We start from the raw sequence: 19,327 nt of genomic DNA, 5'->3' as shown, positions 1-19,327 counted from the left end.
GTCTGACAACCAGTCGTATCGTAGGTGTATTTGTTTACCCAGGTGGCTGGGTTGAGAAGGACAGACAGGCAGTCGCTCTTTGTAAAACACTGTAAGGTTGGGATGATGGAAACTACACTTGATAAATAAATCATTTTGAGACACGAATATGATGACAGATTGACCTGTATTCGTTCTTATCGAATATCTAAAAAAAGATCGAATATGTATCTATTTTTTGTTTTCTCATATTTTCTGTGTATAAAAGTTAAAAACATATTTCCTCTAATCCATATACAAACGGCAATACAGTAAAACGTATAACTTAAAGAGGTTGCACTGGAAACTTGAGCCCGTGGACTGCTTATTCAAATCCTATACGATACAACTATGAGGTGTCAAGCAATTCGCATACATCTTGAATTTATACCGGTTGCGGTACTATACATCTCACAAAATCTTTGCAATACAAGTTATGCTAAGTCAAATACACTTTTTACGTGCGATATTCTACCAAAAGTTCGAAATTCTATCAAAAATCTTTTTTGACGGAAATTAGAAAACAAATTTCATTATTTTTAATATTTAACAATAATTAATACTCCTGGAGAGTTACCTTCAAACATTTGAAGAATTATTACAGTAACGAATGAGTTTCGTTTCTGAGCGTACTTCACATCAACAGTATTTTATGGAATCATTCGAATTAAAATGTGCCCAGAGCTACAGTTTAATATAAATTAGGAAAATTATAAATCCCAATGCATATATTAGAGTGTGAGTGTGCGTGAACTATTGACATTGAAGTGTGCGTTTTTATACAGGGCTTACTCGTGGTACCAGCATATAAGGTCGCACGGTGACGCGGTCGCCAACAACTATACGTTTCACACAGTCATCACGGCGAACGACTCCGCTCCGAAACCCCTCAGGGACTTGAGGTAAGCATTACATCATACGAGTATAGTTTTAATTTTTTGATTATCTTTTTTTTAAGTTTTTGGATAGCTGGATTCTATATTCGAATCTTCAACGCTGCTAACCGGCTATGAACAGCTTTTTGATCAACGTTTAAACCAGTATTTTTGTACGAAAAGGTCTATGCCCAGCCGTTTCTCTAAGATTCGTTTTCTACCTAAAACATAAAAACGAAAATTCTATTTCACATTTAACTTGCACAACAAAAAATACGGACACATTCTTTGTCTTACACAGCAATAAAACTTTACCTTCGCATCGTACGACGACAGTCTTTCTAATATAAGTAATCCTATCCTTCCTTTTGTTTTTTTATCTCGGCCGAACGGCATATATTTTACGTCTGCCTTCGACCCTCTCATATTGGATCACAATTTTTCTGAGCGAACCCCGGCGCTTGTACATTAATAACGAATGTAATACGTACACTGTACTATTATTTCATCCCCCTTCTACTCGTTTATGCCATTCGGCTCCTTAACTTCACGCTATTATGGCACAAATGACGTAGGGGGCTTATTGACTTGCGTAATCCTGTTCGTAGGGCCAACAGCCATGAAAACGATTTAGTTTTAATTAACTAACGAAGTTGGTGGTGTCTAGTTTAATATGTGTGAGTAATGCACTACAAGCCAGCTAGCACTTGTAGCTGGCTGGGACATGGAAATTTAACGAACGTGCTTTCTAAACGATATACAAAACCAAGTATTTTCTCAGATGTAAGTATAAAATGTCTAAAATGTTTGCAACATTTTTGTTATATAAAAGTGTCCCCAACTTGACCTAAATATTACAAGCAGGCCTATTCTCCTTCGTGGAATACATATCTCTTACATTAATTACTGCTACAAAATACAATGCTCAAGGCTTCTTCACCCACAAAATACGTGACTTTCCATCCACAAAATCTATTTTCCATTAAAATAAACCAGTTATATTCCGGTGCGTGCTCCTCAAAGATTATTGTGTACTTGACGGGCCCATGAATTTATTATCAGTCTTCACGCGTTTCCTTATAAAGCTAATGTGCTCAAGACGGATTAATAAATTGATACTGTCTGTATTATCAACGTTTAATATTTTGAATACGCTGGTTTTTGTTTGTTCAAGTAATATTGCTTGTGAAATTTGAATTTCAGTCTATATCGAGTTAGGAATTTTAGTCGACGATAAATGACAATGAATAATCGCCCTTATTTTGTGGATTTTAAGCACAGAGCAAAAACATGTACCTATTTTATGACTACAAGTGTTTCGTAAATTACTGCTATGCTGTAAGGACATCAATGTACATATTTTTTATACTAGTTGCGTAAAATGTAGCAGTAGATAATATGATCAATTCTGTGTCCCTTTAGAAATCGTTGCCTAAACCCGGGCAAGTACAGTCACTACCTAGAGCGGTGGCTGGCGGAGTACAGCAGTCACCAGCTGCACATCATCGACGGGTCGCTGCTGAGGTCCGAACCCGCCGCTGTCATGAACACGCTGCAAAAGTTCCTCAAGATATCACCGCATATCGACTATAATAAGTTGCTCAAGTAAGTCGCATTAAAGTACCGAATTTCTGCCAACAAAGTCATCTACGTACCGAATGTCTTATTTTTTATAATCAACAAGATTCTTTTGTCCTCCTAATTTGACATCCCCTTTTTACTGTCTCTCAATACAAGTGTATTTCCATACCCCGGAGTACAGAAATAATGAGGCCGAGCAAAATTTACCTCCCCATAAGATAATACGGTCCCGGTTTAGCAGACTCCGCGTTTTCGGCCCCAACATCGTTTTGGACTAAGACAACAAGCCTGAGAAGATACGAAGACATAAAACTTGAAGTACATCCTGTAAAGTGATATTGTATGGTCACCAGCGAGACCAGTAACCCCTGCAATTGGCGATAACTTAGCTACAATGGCCTCTTAAACTCTAGGCGCACAACTTCGCAGAAGCAACTCGCTGGGACTAATATCGCTGCATAATGCCCTATCTACATAAAGCAGCTTGTTGCAATTCTAAGCCTTCCTAAGGAAAATAGCATTTAGTTCCCCGAAGCTAGACTCGTCTTCAATGAGAATTCTAAGCCACAGTATTTGGATTCAACGACGTATTTTATGTTTGTTTTATTTAACTCGTGCTGAAAAAAGGTACTTGTTTAAATCGCTGTAGCTTTGAATCCTTCGTCCCACCATAAGTGGCACTGAATAATATATTAAGGTTAGTACGTAAGTTCGCAATAACAAAGAAAAATACGCTCGGTTCGTGGAAATACTTTAGGACGTTTCAGATAAAATGGATGATGAAATTATTGAGAGATGAAATGGCAGACATCGACTTGATGTAAAAACACAAAAGATGGATAGCTTTCTCGTTGCCCTTTTAGTTCTTACTAATCTCTCATAGACGGATTGTGAATATGTTGGTTGCATTATGTTGTACGACTAACTTAAAGCCGCAAAATATTAACTTTATGCCTTTATTGCAGGTACGATCCGAAAAAAGGATTTTTTTGCCAAGCAGTAGGTAACGACAGGACTAAGTGTCTCGGTAAATCCAAGGGTCGGATTTACCCTCCGATGGAGGAGCGATCTTCCAAGTTTCTAAAGCGATACTACACGCCACACAACACGGCGCTGTCCAAGCTCCTGGTCAGGATAGGCCGCACCGTTCCGCAGTGGCTCAAAGACGACCTGTCTTCAAACGGATAGCATAACTTTCAACCTAAAAGGTTGGAACGAAGCAAGAAAGTGTTGCACGGCTTGATCAAAGTCTGTGTGATCAGCATCCCTTGACGAGGCCAAGGGTCGGCGCCAGCGCCAGCGGCCGTCCATAAGTTACAAACTCTGGGCGAAGCTCGCCACTCGCGGCTCGCGCTCTACCCAATGTTGTTCTTTCCAAGTGTTTCAATGTGAGAGTATTCTTGTTGAGCAAATATCTTTGTCTATCGATTCTTGTAATATAATGTTTTAAAGAGTGATATTAAACGACTTAAAGTTCTTGATCTGTTTAAACGAGATGAAGAATGATATTGTTTTAGTTGATTTGACTCTGTAGGGTGTAGTGATTGACTCTGTGTTCCCTGTGAGACGGTTACGGTTCGACTTTGCTTGCCTGAACATGTTGTTTCTTAGCCATATTTATATGGACAGTGTCCGGTGCACTCGTGTGCGCCCGTCTAGGTGCTATTTGTTAGTAGTTTCATTCGATTTGTGTACGTTCGGTTATTATGTAATCTCGTTTGCTTAGATGCCAATGTATTGTTAATCCATCATGGTTTTGTACTAAATTGATAATGCTTTGTATTTAGATGTAAGGTGAGGTGGGGTGGAGTGCCCAGAGTGGAATGAGTCACTGACCACCCGAAATAACTTAATATGGTTTATAATGTTTTATCATAATCGCTGGGGTACGATAAGGTTAGAGAAATAGTTATTTACAATGCGTAAAACTGTATGTATATTAAACAAAATCTAATTTTGTTACTTCTGCAACGGGGATTTATATTACCTGTGTGTAAAAAATAAACATCTGTGTTTAACTTTTAATACAGGAATAAAAATGGTTATGTTAATTATTATAGTGATAATGTATATGTAACAACAGCTAATGACCCCTACTTCACCTATTTATGTATACAGACGTGTTAACAGTTTATATTTCATTCCACGCTCTAACCGACCATCGCTACACGCTTATTTTAACATTTTGTTTAATTACAATGTACGTACCTGATGCAATTTGTAAATTTGTAGTTAATTTTGTACGTTTCATATATGTAGTGTAGGTCTAACGTTATTTTAACAATCTCCTTGTCTATCTGTGCCATAACTATATTGTGATGCAACTGGCACTCGATAATACTTTCGTTTTAATTAATATTTTTTTTTATGTACACTAATATTTTGACAATAGAAAATCAACTAGTCCTTTATTTAAAGCGGCATACATTGAGAACAGACACATGTTATTTGTTCTCCTTGCACAAACTGTCAAGCAGTGTGTATCGGACTCCTAAAGAAAGGCATAACTGAGGTATATTGCTTTTACCTGGAAAATATTCGTTGCAACATTCAAAGAAAATATAGTGAAAATAATTGTATTGCATTGTAAATATTTTTCTGTCTCGAATAAAAATAAATGGAGCCGAGTTGTGCCTTTGATATTACGAGTACGCTACGCTATGCAATACGTACACCACATCCATTTTTTTTTCAGTTACCGAATTAGCTGTAAGAATTTTTAATATACATATTGAAGATGTCGCATTATATTTTAAATAAATGATATCAATGACGACCCAATGAATGATACATAAATGTATTTCGTATATATTTTGATATGCATAAATTTATTGGCGAGACGACTCGGCAAGGATGATGAATGTTTTTTGTAAAACTAATTCATTATAGAACATTTCTTACTCTTTGTTGTAATAGATGTCGGTACTTAAATATTGTAAAAAATTCTTTTCTCGTGACAAATACATAGAAGAGTACAGAAAAAAATACATATTATGAAATCGATATTTGAATATAGCGTTAAATGTTAATATTTTTATGGTACATACGTTTATCTTATTTTATTTAATGTTTTTCGAAAGGCTTCATATTAAAAATTTATATTGAAACTTCTGATGTTCTTGGTATATTGTGAAGATGTGTGTTATGTAGAAACGGCCTTACGATGTTAGAAGCGAGCTATGAAACGTGTTACGGTGTTGTCATCTGTGAACACGTACTCTGTGGACACGGGTTTACATCTGTCACTGTAACGTGACATAGTTCTATGTACACTGTTCTGTTATTCGGGCAACCATCAAGTTTGTTTCACTGTGAATCAAATAGAAACACCCGTATTCATTAACATAGCTGTTATTTTATGTAGAGAATCGTTTTTAAAACAGCCTGTGACTGCTATTAAAATGTGTTCTTAATAAAAAATTATTACATCACTTATTTTATTAAATGATTTAAACCTTAACTGTGTGTTACTAAGTCCATAACCCCTTACACAAATACCTGCGTGTCGCCTTTAAATTAACTGGAATTATTAGCCGTGTAATGGTCTACAACGGTCGGATAACGACGCGGATCTGCACCGCCTCGACCGTTAAACTGAGACGTTTAGATATATTGGATCTCTTAAATATCCTTCCGTATATTTGCTGTAATACGTTACATTGCGAGTGCAATTCTAAAGATACAACGCAACCGCCCCCTAGCGTCTTGAAAAATGTATTAGTTTTAGCTGGGGTATTGTTCGGTAGTCGATACGGAGCGGGAAATATGCTCGGCCATAAGTTGCGGTAGCGATATGTGCATAAACAAAAGAAACGCATTAGCACCGCCCTTTGTTCGCGCCACTATTCTTTATATAAGAACGAAAACAATGGAAAGTCGAGTCGAGTGTTTCAATGTTCAATGGAACAAAAGTTATGAAAGCTAATCAATAATTAAAGATTCGTTATTATTATTACCAAGCATAAATATTGGGATGCGGATGGCGTGACGAAATTTCATATTGAATGTCGGCAACGTCTAATAAAAGAGAAATATTGCAATTGTTTCATTTCTAGGAAAACGTTATTTCGAAGGCCATTTGGGTGTAATGAGTCTTTCCGGTAAATACCTACTCGAGATACTTCAAAATTAATTACGAGGTTGTATCTGTACACTGAAACTCAGGTATTAAAATCGACAGATAGGTACATTGTAATATAATAGGCACTATAGGCAGAATTACTTGAAACAAATGAAAGCTCGATTGTTTACCTCGAAATAAATTACACACGTATTTCATTATTTGTTGTTATAGCAACAACGAAAATACATCTGCCTACCTAAAAATTTCAACTGTCCTGCTATTAATTTAACCGATCGGATGATAGACAGAAGTGCCTTGGAAATAGGGTATTATTTTTTGGTACGAAACTAAAAAAAAAATAAATCGCTGTTGAAATAATGCCTTTTATTAATGTTTTTACGTGTAAAACGACATTCAACTCGAAGCCGTCATTAAAACCCGCCTTATTCAGATTTCAACAAGAAGTGAAGTTTTCACTAATTAGCCATATCCGACCGATAAAGGCGCGGAAAGTTGGAAATCGCTTATAACGCCAATAAGTGCACCTACGTACGGCAAGGAAGCACGTATCCCGGACTAGTTCCGAACTACGAGCGAGTTTCGATCCGCCGCGCCGTGCTGCCGCCGGCTGAACTCGAACTTAGCTGTTTTATAATTTGACTAAGGGCCTTTAAGGAATAAATGAAAATATAGCCAATATGATATAAGTATGGGCAAGTGTCCTCTGAAAAACTTGAACGACTTTCGATTTTTATAGTTTGATAATTAGAAAAATGTAGCGAGACTTTTTTGCAAGTCAGCGGGTATCTATAGAATGCGTTCAACTTTAGGTAAATATATTAAATTATCATAACAGATTACCTACATATACGAGTACCTAACTAAATTCTATGTAACAAACATACTCCCTCGAAAAGGCAATTACACGAGCATTAAAACGGGGTGAAGTGGTACCCACGCCGTTCGGCTACCCCCGGTTTCATAAGACACAGCTCATCATCCGCATATCAGCTGATACAGTAAGTTAGCCGAAGAAGCTCGCATTATGGCTTTTATCTTAAAATTGCGACAGTGATGGATGACGGCTGCCTACATAATTCATTTATTTAAGATTAAGGGTCGGCCGCCTGATGCTTGCCTGCTTCATCAAACTAACTATAAATTGACACGTTAAAATGTTGTCATGGTAACGTCTTGCGTCGTCTACTGTTCTTAGGGACTGAAGGTGCGTTAGCTAGCTTAGCATAGCTTTTAATTAATATATTATAACTAGGACCATACTTTTTTCCTTTGGATAATTAGTTTGTTCATAACAAATATGGAAGTTATATTAAGGTTATTTACAAAATACGACATGCCCCAAGCTTCTAATTTTACATACTACAGTTTTGAAATTAAATAATGAGGTACCTAAGTATAAAATTTTTGAAAAACGTTAAAATAAGTGTACTTTTGTGAAATAAATGCAGAAGAAATCTCTAGGAATACAATGGCATACACGTATAAATCCGAGAACTAAACATGAACAAAATGAAACGCTAAAGAAACTTCCAGTAAGTAAGTTACTTTATGCATAAACGAATTTCATAAAAGCGAAATAAAATGAAATTAAACTGGCTAAAGCATTTTACATAGAGCGATATTAACTCTTTCCCGGGCGTAATAAAAACGTCTTAGAATGTGCAGGGGAGCGCATTTGCATCAACCAATTATATGGGGGTGGGTATTACTCGGTGTTGTACCAAGATCTAGTTGCAAACGAGACATTTTGCCATTTTATGATGTGACGACGCTCGAGCTTTATTACAAACACCTAGATACCGTCAAATACTGAAATATCAGGTCTGTGCACCTTACGGGGTCGCAATACGGACTGAATACTTGTACTGTAGAAGTGCTATTTGAAAGTAGGTGACTGCTTTCAAGTATCTATTTGTTAGTTCTGGTGATAACGCGATTTTGACGAGCCCCTCGGCCGCCTCCGAATGTTCAATCAATTTGTTACGTTCCACTGATCATTGCATTCGTGCGCGTCGGAGATATTGAAAATACTTGAGGTGTATGTACCATTTGCTCCACTGTAAAATTTAAATAAACTCAAAAAGATATCCCTTTAAAAAGATACTTAAAATAACATTAACACGAAAGCAAAGCTGAAGAGATTAAAGAATTTTATTTCGAATAAAGTTCTCATTTGATTTTCAAGCATCTGAGTTCAGACAAATACAGCTACTACAAAGATTCCAGTTCAGCGCTCCAAGGATTTAATTAATTTACAAATGATGGAATGCGAGTTCATGAGAGTGGATTGCAGTTCATGTGTACCTCATAAGTATGAGAGCGTATCTTGTGGCGCAATCTTCGAGTTGCTCGGCAGAAGGATGTCCAACAAACAATATCTAAGTTTTGTGTCGCTTTTGTCGTAATATTTGCCGAGACTCCGAAAGCCCGGCAGAGTTTGAGCGACTTCTCCGAGCCTTATTACTATTTGTGTTGCCAAGATTCCCGTCTCCTACATTTTGTGACGAAGGTAGCGGGCCGGCATGCCGCTACACAATGTTCTTTTTAGTTTCCGGTATTCTAATATGCTGAGGAAAGGACAAAGGTGAGCCATTTATACACAAACTGGATATTAGATTTCAGTTTTAGCTCTTTCGAAAGGGTTTTATTTCTGAATTTTTATTACGCGTTTTAATGAGGACAGGTATACAATATATACTAACCTACTAAAGTTCTGTAACTGGAGCAGTTCGGTATAATTAGGAACGAAAGTTAAACAGCCAACATAATGGTCATAACCTTTTCGTACAAAGGCTCCGTCGAAAGCACCCATTAAGCAGTCGCGTTAAAAATAACAAAACGCACGTAGTCGCACTTCTCTTTATTTCGCTTCGTATCGGGCGCAGGCATGAACGGCATGTGTTTACGTCACACTAAGTAAGAATAATGGCGCACATAAATCAGTGGCATCTTCACGTCGTTTTGAATACTCACAAAAGATGTCAACTCGTCTCTAAGTGTGACTCTATTCAAGACAAACGGTACGAGCAACGGGAGCAACCCCAATTGTGCTTTGTCGTGTTATTTAAATTCGTACAACAAAGGTTAAACGCTTTTGGTAAACTTTAAGAATCGTAGCACAATGCTACGAGATTGCATTAAATCGTAGTGTTGTCTACAGGTCGCCGTAGACAGTGCTACGAGGGCCAGAAATAGATTACCGATTACGTCAGCGCCAACATGAAGAAAATATTTTTCAAGCGCGGGATTAAGGTGGAATTTATTTGTTTGCACACGAAAGTCCTAAACAGAATTGTTTATTACCTTGCATTATGAGTTTTTTTTAATCTAGTCAATTCTATGCACTTTATTTTATTCAACTGGACCCGAAACTAATAACTATAGTAAGCGTATTTATTATCTTATCTTAATATCTTATACTAGCTGTTGCCCGCGATTTCGTCCGCTTGGTTAGAAGATATAAGTTATAATTTATACCTGCCCTGTTTTTTCCACATTTTCCTTCGCTCCTATTAGTCGCAGCGTGATGGTATATAGCCTAAAACCTTCCTCGGTGAATGGTCTATTCAATACAAAAATAATTTTTCAATTTGAACTGAGATTAGCGCGTTCAAACAACAACAAACAAACAAACAAACTTTTCAGCTTTATTTATTAGATTACATCAGAACAGAACTCCTTGGTATGTCATAAATCAAACTTATTTAGAATTCTACCTATCACTTTGCATTCGAAAAGCATTAAAAAAAATCATGATTGCTAATCATAAAGCCTTGCTGTGTTGTCACTAGCTTTATAGCATAAACTTTTTAAGCGCAGATTCGGTCAGCCAACTGTGACACCTGTCAAATCAACGTCACCGCAGTTCACTAAATGCGAACGCGACATTTCAACGGTGATTCAATTTACGGAACATATTCGAGTACCTGTGAGTATGCAAATATACCTGTTACAATATTTTTACGTAGAAATGTCTGTATATTAATAAGTTACAGGGTTTGTTCTTGAATTTTTTTACTCTTTGTTTAAGATGAGGTAGAAAATCAAAGTCCATTTTCTTTTGTTTTTCAGGAGTCCGGAATGTTTTTTTTTCTCTATAGTTTGTTAAGCTATGAGCGGTTAGTAATGTTGCTTATATACTTTTGATTCTTCCCGCTTATCTATTGACACTTGTACCATATTATAAAAAGAATAAAAGTTTGCTTTAAAACAAAATATTAAAATTGAAACCCACAGTTTTATTTGAAACCCAAAAAAAAACAGAGAACCCAAGAAGACAAGAAACATTTACGTTAGAAAAAATGATCGAACAAAATACATTCTGAAACAATAATTCACGTACAAAAAACAGACATACCATTAATTCTAAATCAATCACATTTAAAACAGCATTCGAAGTTGTTACACGAATTTGTCGGTACGCCAATTAATCTGAAACTCAAGCGGAACCGAAATCCTGAGCGAGGTGACGTAAAGTCGAATGAAGCTTTCTGCCAAAAAGTTGTGATGAAAGTTGTTATTGTAGGTACGGCGGAGTGGACGAAACTTGCGCGGCCGAGCGTTTATTGAGCGGAAAGCGAGCGAGGCGGCCGAGACCCGCTGACTGCGCCCGCCACCACCTCGCTGTCCAACTTTACTCTGTTTTGAAGTTCCTCCTTTACTTTTTGTAATAACTCGCAACAGTTATCGCATCCCTTAATTAACCGTTTAGTTCCGTCAGGACAGAAGATGCTATTTATGTTTTTGTAATGACTTTTTGAAGTAATCGTAATTATTATAGTACCATCTATTATGCATTTTTTGCCATTTCTTATCCATACTAAGCGCTGAAAAGTAAAGGCTGCAGATCATAATGATAAACTCGCACATATCATCGGGATAGCCCGACTAGTTTTGGACCCAATCGGAGTCCTTAATCAAGAGCTGATAAAGCAACAGTGCCGCACTTAGCTTTGCGGACTCCGATTGGGTCCGAAACTAGTCGGGCTATCCCGAAGAATACGCTTGAGAAAAAGTTCCCGCTTGAGACTCAGTACTAAAAATATTTTTGTGTAACATTGAAACACAAACAGAAGTTGGTAAATTCGTAATTTAGCGCGTCCCTTCAGAAGGCGACTCTTATAAACATCGGGCACTTCGAGCTGCCGCCGCCGTAATCTCCCAAAAACATAAAAGCGTATGAAAACTTTAGTATCCTATAAATTTTATCAATACAGGCAAGACCAACGCGTTATATTTTAACATAATATCGTCATATAGTATGACTAGAGTGAGCGATTCTAGCGAAGCAAGCTAAATCAAGCCGGTTTTTCTGTTTACGAAATTTAGTCTGTTTACTTTTTTTCCTCAAACAAGGAAACAGTTCAGATTGTTGTTTGTTTCACACTATAACTAAATCTGATAAAAGCATTTTTTTAATGAAACATAAGCATCACATTAGATCAGTGTATTAAACACACGTAAATAGTGCAATGATTTGCAAGTGCCATCTCAATTAACCCAGGGAACAGAGAGCTGTACTACAACGGCGTGTAGTTTTGGTCCAATCGCCCAATGATTTCGTTTCGAGTGTATTTGAACGAGCTCTGGCGCAGGGCCGTCAAAGCCATCATTAAGCAAATATTTCCTGACAGTCGGCAGAGGCGGCGCGCACCGTCCGAACGCCCCAACGACTCGATTAATTACACTCCTGATCTAATTAGCTGGTTGGCGATCAATCGGTGCACGCGATGCTGGACAATTTACATTTTGTTTGATCCCGTTATTTAGGACGCTAATCATTCGTTTTTAATCACCGCCGACTTTCTAAACCTCGTGCTCCTAACGAAGCCCTCAATTGTGTGGCTTCGGAGTTTACAAACTGGTAAGCTAACTAAATTAATGTTGTTGTTGTTACTCCGTTAGGTGCGCAAGGAACAAATGAATCGTATGGAACACAATCTCCATATATAAGTACGTAATACTCGTACATGATTGTTATTCACCGTACGTACTTGTATGGACCGTGTATCAGTTTTCGGATTTTTCCGCCTGTATTCTGTAGGTATATTAGCCGACGGACAAGCACGTTCACAATTTGCGGCTGCGGATTGGCACGAATGGAGCGTGCAATATCAAAGTTGCGGTGGTATATAGGTTCGAATATTGGACTCGATCGCCGAATGACGGACCACCAGTGTCCGCTAACCGCACGGGGCCGACGCGCTGCCGCCGCGCCGCCGCTAGCCCGCACCGCGCCCTCCACACTATGATTTGTAATTCAATTATGACTAGTAGAGACCGCAATTCTTGCTACAATCGCCTGGATTCGTCCGTCCTCGACCACGGCGTGCAATAAAATTCATGAGACTGTTGTTACATTCATGAGAGGAATTGGGAAAAAATACTGTGTAAATACGTTTGCGATACACGAGAGATGTAGATTTTATGAGCGCGCATCACGAACCCGCCGTGCGCGGAATGTTCCCCGCATTCCTTTAAGTTGTGTATTTTTTGTTATTTTATCTTACACCAAACACTTTCTCCTCCGTGATACCGGTGTTAAGATAACAAGCTTTTGAAACATTAAGGCGACGTCTAAATGAAGCATATCTAAGATTTCTCAAAAAATACTGTAAAAGTTTCTTATTCTTGTTTCATTAATAATTCAGGAGGCTCGACAAAAACGAGCCGCAGTCTAATTTCATTAAAGGCTAGAAGTAAGCAGTGCCTCTGCCTACCTCTCGTTATGATAATCACATTATTCTGATTTTATTCCATGTTATTACGATGTAATTTGCTCGGCGAGTGTCTGAGGTAACATCCTTAGAAGGTCTAATTTACTTCAGTGTGAGTAAGTAATTTAAGCTTATCCAAAAAAATAAATAGAACATAAAAACGTTACGGCAGCTTTGGTATAATATGAAATACACGATAAAATGGTTCGACGACCCGTTGGCGCTATAAGATTAAATGTCCTAGATGAAGCTAGAGTCCGAAGGTCTGGACATAAGATTGGAAAAGGCTTACAGTTTACTTATAGAATCTTTTGGGCGCTAAAGAAAATCCTGAAAGTAAATGGATTCATATATCAAATCCGTCGGCCAAAGCTTCTCATACGCCGAGTATTCTCGACATGCCGTGAGAAATAAGGAATGAATTTTAAAGAATTTCAATTATCTTAAATTTACGGAGAAAAAAATATTATTTATGATAAGGAACTTTGTAATAGCTAGTAGAGAATGCCTCGAGCCGAGCTTCTACGCAAGCAACTGAATTTATTGCTTTGTATCGTATTTTAATTATTATAGAAGATTTATATTTTTACAGATTTATGGCGGTCGGTTGTTGAGCCAATTTTAGGTAGATTTACGATGTCAGGCAGTAGTAGCAGGCTTTTGTTTTGTAAGCTTTCACGCTATCGAGATGATTTGCATAAGAGAACAGAAACTTAGCTCGGAAATTGCAACGAGATTAGAAGAATAATTGGTGTTTTTCATTACCATGCATTGTTAGTGCATGTAAATCGGGTTTATAGAAATTTTATGCAATGTTTTCGCCTGCAATATGCTTCGCTTGGATTTAGTAATATTAGATTGAATTTAACCTAGTTTTTCCCCAACTTATGTTTACTTTTCTTGTTTTATTTTACTAAAAAGGTTTTTAAATATTAATGAAACTATAACTTGTAAAAATTCCAAGATTTCGCTTAAAGTTTTCAAAACACAAATATGCATCACGTTGTTATAGATACATTACATCACCTAGTCCATTACAAAGCGGTCTTTTGGAAGCATTTTGTATTATACTTATAAAAGTAAATGATGGGTTATTTATTGACCATAACGGGCGAAAGTTCGGCCGTTAACGGCACCAAAAATTAGATATTAAGGAAATTTCCTTATACGTAATGGTTGCAGACAACATATATTGTATGACTTCAATATTTATGTCCAATGTTTTATTTTTATTAAAAACCATAAGACAAAATAAAAGAAACCCTACAGACATTTATCGAATTCAACTCAACAAAAAAAGGTTCAGCTTCCCCACACCAAATCGTGACGTACTCGTAAAACCCCAGCGGCATACAATATGTGACAGAATTGCAAATAAGGCACCAATAAATCAACTTACTCAGCAACAATCACACAAGTGACCCGCGACGCCCCAAACGACCGCTCAAAACTGACATTTACACTGGACACTTAGATACAGAACTCACTGGCAACAAAACTGTTGTAAAATTGTCTTGCAACTGTTGTCCAACTAAAGTAAAACTATTTCTCTCAGCTACTTATTGTAGTTTCAAATAATAATATGGCTCATAGAAAATAGTGTCTTTTCGGATTCATATGCTTATTGCGAAGTATTGATTACTTTGCACTTTTTAAATTACACTTACTAAAAATGATGAAGTCACTCGCTGAAAGTGAACGTGAGGAAGCCAGTAGACCTGAATTTTTTTCAGGGGTGCCTTGAAAACTTTTTCAGGGACTAACGAACGGTTTAAAACCTCTGATTGTACATCAGCCATGCAAAAAGAAAAATAAACACGATCCATTTTCGTTTCAGTTGAACGACCTTGCAACTATTAGGTTGCCAGTCACCACCGCCTCTCAGCAGTTCCTCGCAATTTTCCCTTTTCCGTCTATTTTTCCATCATAAAAGGTTTACAACGTTTGCGCCAGTTTATTTCATGAAACAAAAATGTCCGCCGCTTGTGCATGTAGCTAGCAAGGATTAAGAGTTGAAACATTGCGGCCGGCAGTAATAACGGTATTATTTACTGCGCTACTGTGCAACCCGATATCCTTTCACTCGGGGGACAGACTGGGAATTGTATTGACTGCTTATTAAATGAATGGCGTTGTTCCTTGACCCTTATTGAATCAATATGTAAAGATGGGAGTTACTTTATCCGGTATTTTATTTAAGTAGATAGGTACTTATGAATAGTTATTTATACTGTAAAAGTTTTCCTATGGTGTTTCAGGATTCGATTGGTGTTTTGATGTTAACGTTAAATATGCATTAGTAAATTCGGCTTTATAGAGGTTATTGTGTTGGATTGTCAAAATATTTAAGTTAATGATTAACTTATTATTTTAGTGAAAATCAATGATAAATCTTATAATTTTCTTTTCTACCAAAATGACCTCAAAATAAAATACACAGCAACACAAAAAGACACTGAAATAAAAATAAATACACTTAAAACTCTACAAAATGAATGATCACGTCTCCAAACGTCTGCAACCAGCCTTTACGGATATTTTCAAACTTTACATCTCAAACAATGTTTGCCCAAACTCCGCTTACTCAAATCGATTCCTAAACTAATCGCAATCACAAAACTTGCAAGTCATCTCCAAGTTGCGCCTCTTTGGAACAAAGATACGACTTAAAACTCCCTTTTTGTAACACTCCGATTTATTTGAACTTCGTGATAACGTTTTTAAATGAAAAGTTTCTAACATTCTGGTTTTTTTTTGAAATCGATTAAAGGTTATTCCTATTTAAAAGTTGAAAGCAAAAATTTTGAATTTATAAATGTAATAATATAGCAAACGTCTGGACTCATTTTATTTTTAAATCATGTTTAAACTGGAAACGTTAAATCTTCATGAAAAAATAAATAACTCATTAAAAATACTTTATTTCCTTAACGTCAACCAGATCGAAAATCGTAATTTAAATGTCACATCTTAATAAAATACCAACTTGGGTATTCATTTGTTTGAATTCTGCCTTCATGTTTCACCATTCAACGACCAAGTTAAACAGAGTAACAAGGTTTTGGGGAAGTGTATTCTTAAGTTTCCTTCTGTCCCACCCACAGCCATAACACGAACTTACATCGGGCCCTAATTCCAACGAGGCATCGCAAATTACAAGCACCAGGCCTCCCACATAAATCCAACCTTTTCAAGTTAATAAAAATGATTTAAGCACGCATTAAAAGGATCTTTTTCCCGCTGAGAACACGGAATTTATAATGGTAATAACTTGGCCGATTGTCCCTTAATTACGTGTACATAGAAATAAATATTTACAGCCAAAGTCACGGTCGGGGAGACAGGGCCGTACAAAAGAGTTCATAATTATAATCGTTCGAGAACAAATTCCACGTTAACATTCCTCGTAGCTCCCGAAGCGTTTTAATTTCGCAGATTAATAACTGGGAGATAAAAGTTGTGTTAAGCGCAAACAATAGTGGGTGGTTATAGGACGCCCGTAAAGCAGAACGTTTAGAGAATTGCGAGCTGTCCCCGGCCGCGCGGCGCTCACTTGCCACTAAGAAAATACTGCCGCCGTTCATTGTGCTTTGACTTGCTTTAGTTTTATTGAAAATTATTGTTCCTCCGTTGACTAGATAAATCTTACGGAATCCGTGATTTTAGGTCAATAAATTTGAAATCCGAAAAGATTGCCCAAAATGGTTTTATTGTGGACAATAAAATAAGTTAAGCCATTTGAAATCGGTACTCTATTTCCCATAAGTTGGCAACTTTAAGAAATTGTACATTTTGTTCGGTATAAATTCGTTTCTGGATGAATTACTGCATATACCATAATTTAGACGGGTCAAACATAGATTGAAAGCACTTTGCTAATAAATGACCCTCATTATGCGCGGCATAAATTCAACAAGGTAATTGTCCAAATCACTGTCAATCTCTAATGACAAAACCGTTTGTCCTCTTAATGGAATCATTAATTTCAAGTTTGAACTAAAAACGGATTTGGTAATAGACCACAGCCATCATATGATCGTTGAGAGCTTTGTAACATGCTCTGCAGCCCACATGCTTATTTGACGAACATTAAAAAACAAATGACAATTAGAACAAACGTGGTTAGTCCAAAATTTGGTATATGTTTTACAGACAGGGCATTGAGCATCTACATACTTCTTTATGTGTGCTAACGATTATATAGATGAAAATCAACTTCAAATTGCATATAGCCCACTCAAAATTGAAAAATAAAGATCATTTATATTACAAAGTGTTATTATACAATAATTTTATTGCGTTCTTTCATCGACATAATATATAAACTTATACCTAAAATTAAATTGAAAATAATTTTGAAAGATGTGAATATTATTTGCATAATCTTGTCATTATAGAGCCTCCCAAGCCTGCTTTGATTGATGGTGTAATTAGTAATAAAACTTGTATTTTTAACCGACGACGAAAAGGAAGAGGTTTTATATAATTTACTCCTTGGTGCGGTGCGTCAGATGATTAACGGAATGCGTATTTTTCACATTTTCAGGGGTGCGCAAAGTTATTGCTGGCTGAAATAAATTAAAGTGAATTTTGCCACTTGATTTCGGGTATTAAGACCTCCTTAATATTTAATTCATAATTTCTTACTTGTATTGTACGTATATTTTAGTTCTTTTTAAGAAAAGACGACACCCGATTCTGGTATTAAATCCTTGTTAGCGGGGCTTTAATAAACATTCAAGTAACATACACAACAACCCCCAGACTCAGAAGAAAATTGCGTGGGTTTGGTGTGGTGACCTCAACTACTCGGCTACACGTCCATTCAAATATTCCCACTAGAAAAAAGGCACTAAAAACTCCATAAAGTAAATAAAAATTTATAAAACATACCTAAAGAAACATCACTCGAAGTAAAACATTAATTTGATCTCGATCATTTACAATAATCCTTCACAATTTACAACGCTTATAATGTTCAATCAGTCCCTTACCGATTTGATCAGAACCAATAATAAACAAGATTGCTTCTCAATAAAACCCTTATTCGGATGAAGGACAATAACTTGGATTATCGCATTACATTTTCACGCTAATAAATATTTTATTTTCATAGAAATAAAGTGAATAATATTACGTTAACAATGTATGTGAAATTTAATATTTGAAGGAAAACACGTTTTGATGTTTTCATTTCTAGCTTACATTATAAAACTAGATTTATTTATGAAAATCACGAATGTTATGCTCATGTTATTATCACAATATTCTTTATTTAATTTATTTTTATTAAAAATAATTAAATTCGTTAACATAGAACAACACGAAAATGTATAATAAATTAGTTGCTTACATTTTTAAACAACTCGAATAATTATATTCCACATTATTATTTACCAAAACAGTGAATCATTTTCTACAGATTTTCATATATTTCTGTTAACGCCAATTACGATTGTAGCCTTCAATTGTAAACAGGATTACCAGGCGCGCATGCCGCTGAAGGGAACTTTTTCGACCGTGCCGTAAGTGGGCGTCCTCTTTCCAAACTATTTGTCAAGTGATCCGTGCTTATTGGAAACAAACGTGTCCAATGCCGGTCGGGCCAGTAGACATTCCCGCGACGAATCTCCCCACAGCAATGTAAACCGTTGTTAATTTAAAACTATTCCCATTAGTCTTAGTCTGTCCACCGCAGGATTTAATCGTGTAATGTTACTTAATAACTCTGCTGTTCTTGTTTTCCTAGTAATTTCTGTCGTCTAGCGCAAGATTTCGTTGTTCCGTTCGAATTTTTTAATGGGTGTAATAATTCATCTGCTCTTAAAAATGATTTACGACTTTGCAGATCGCAGTAAACAGGATTGCAGCGAAGCGTCGCAACTATTTGTAGACTGCTTTAATAACAATTGCTTTTCGGAGTATGTACTAAAATGTCCTTTACTTTTATACAACGATTCTCGCATTAAGAAATTATAGTCTTTTTGCGAAAGGGTTTCACTAACATTCAAGTCATGCGCACAAAGTCTCAGGACTAGCATTCATGGATCTCA

The 19,327-nt window shown here is 36.6% G+C and overlaps 1 long non-coding RNA gene across 1 annotated transcript; it reads left to right on the top strand.

The window, feature by feature from the left end:
* Nucleotides 1–258: 258 nt before the first annotated feature.
* On the top strand, nt 259–5,934 carry LOC113506483. Its single transcript, XR_003401733.1, has 3 exons — nt 259–920; nt 2,316–2,498; nt 3,440–5,934. It is a non-coding gene; the product is annotated as an uncharacterized LOC113506483 (long non-coding RNA).
* Nucleotides 5,935–19,327: the final 13,393 nt, after the last annotated feature.

The sequence above is a fragment of the Trichoplusia ni genome, assembly GCF_003590095.1.
Source record: "Trichoplusia ni isolate ovarian cell line Hi5 chromosome 17 unlocalized genomic scaffold, tn1 tig00003775_group16, whole genome shotgun sequence".
NCBI classification, from domain to species: Eukaryota; Metazoa; Arthropoda; class Insecta; order Lepidoptera; family Noctuidae; genus Trichoplusia; species Trichoplusia ni.
This window is presented reverse-complemented; position numbering and strand designations above follow the sequence as displayed.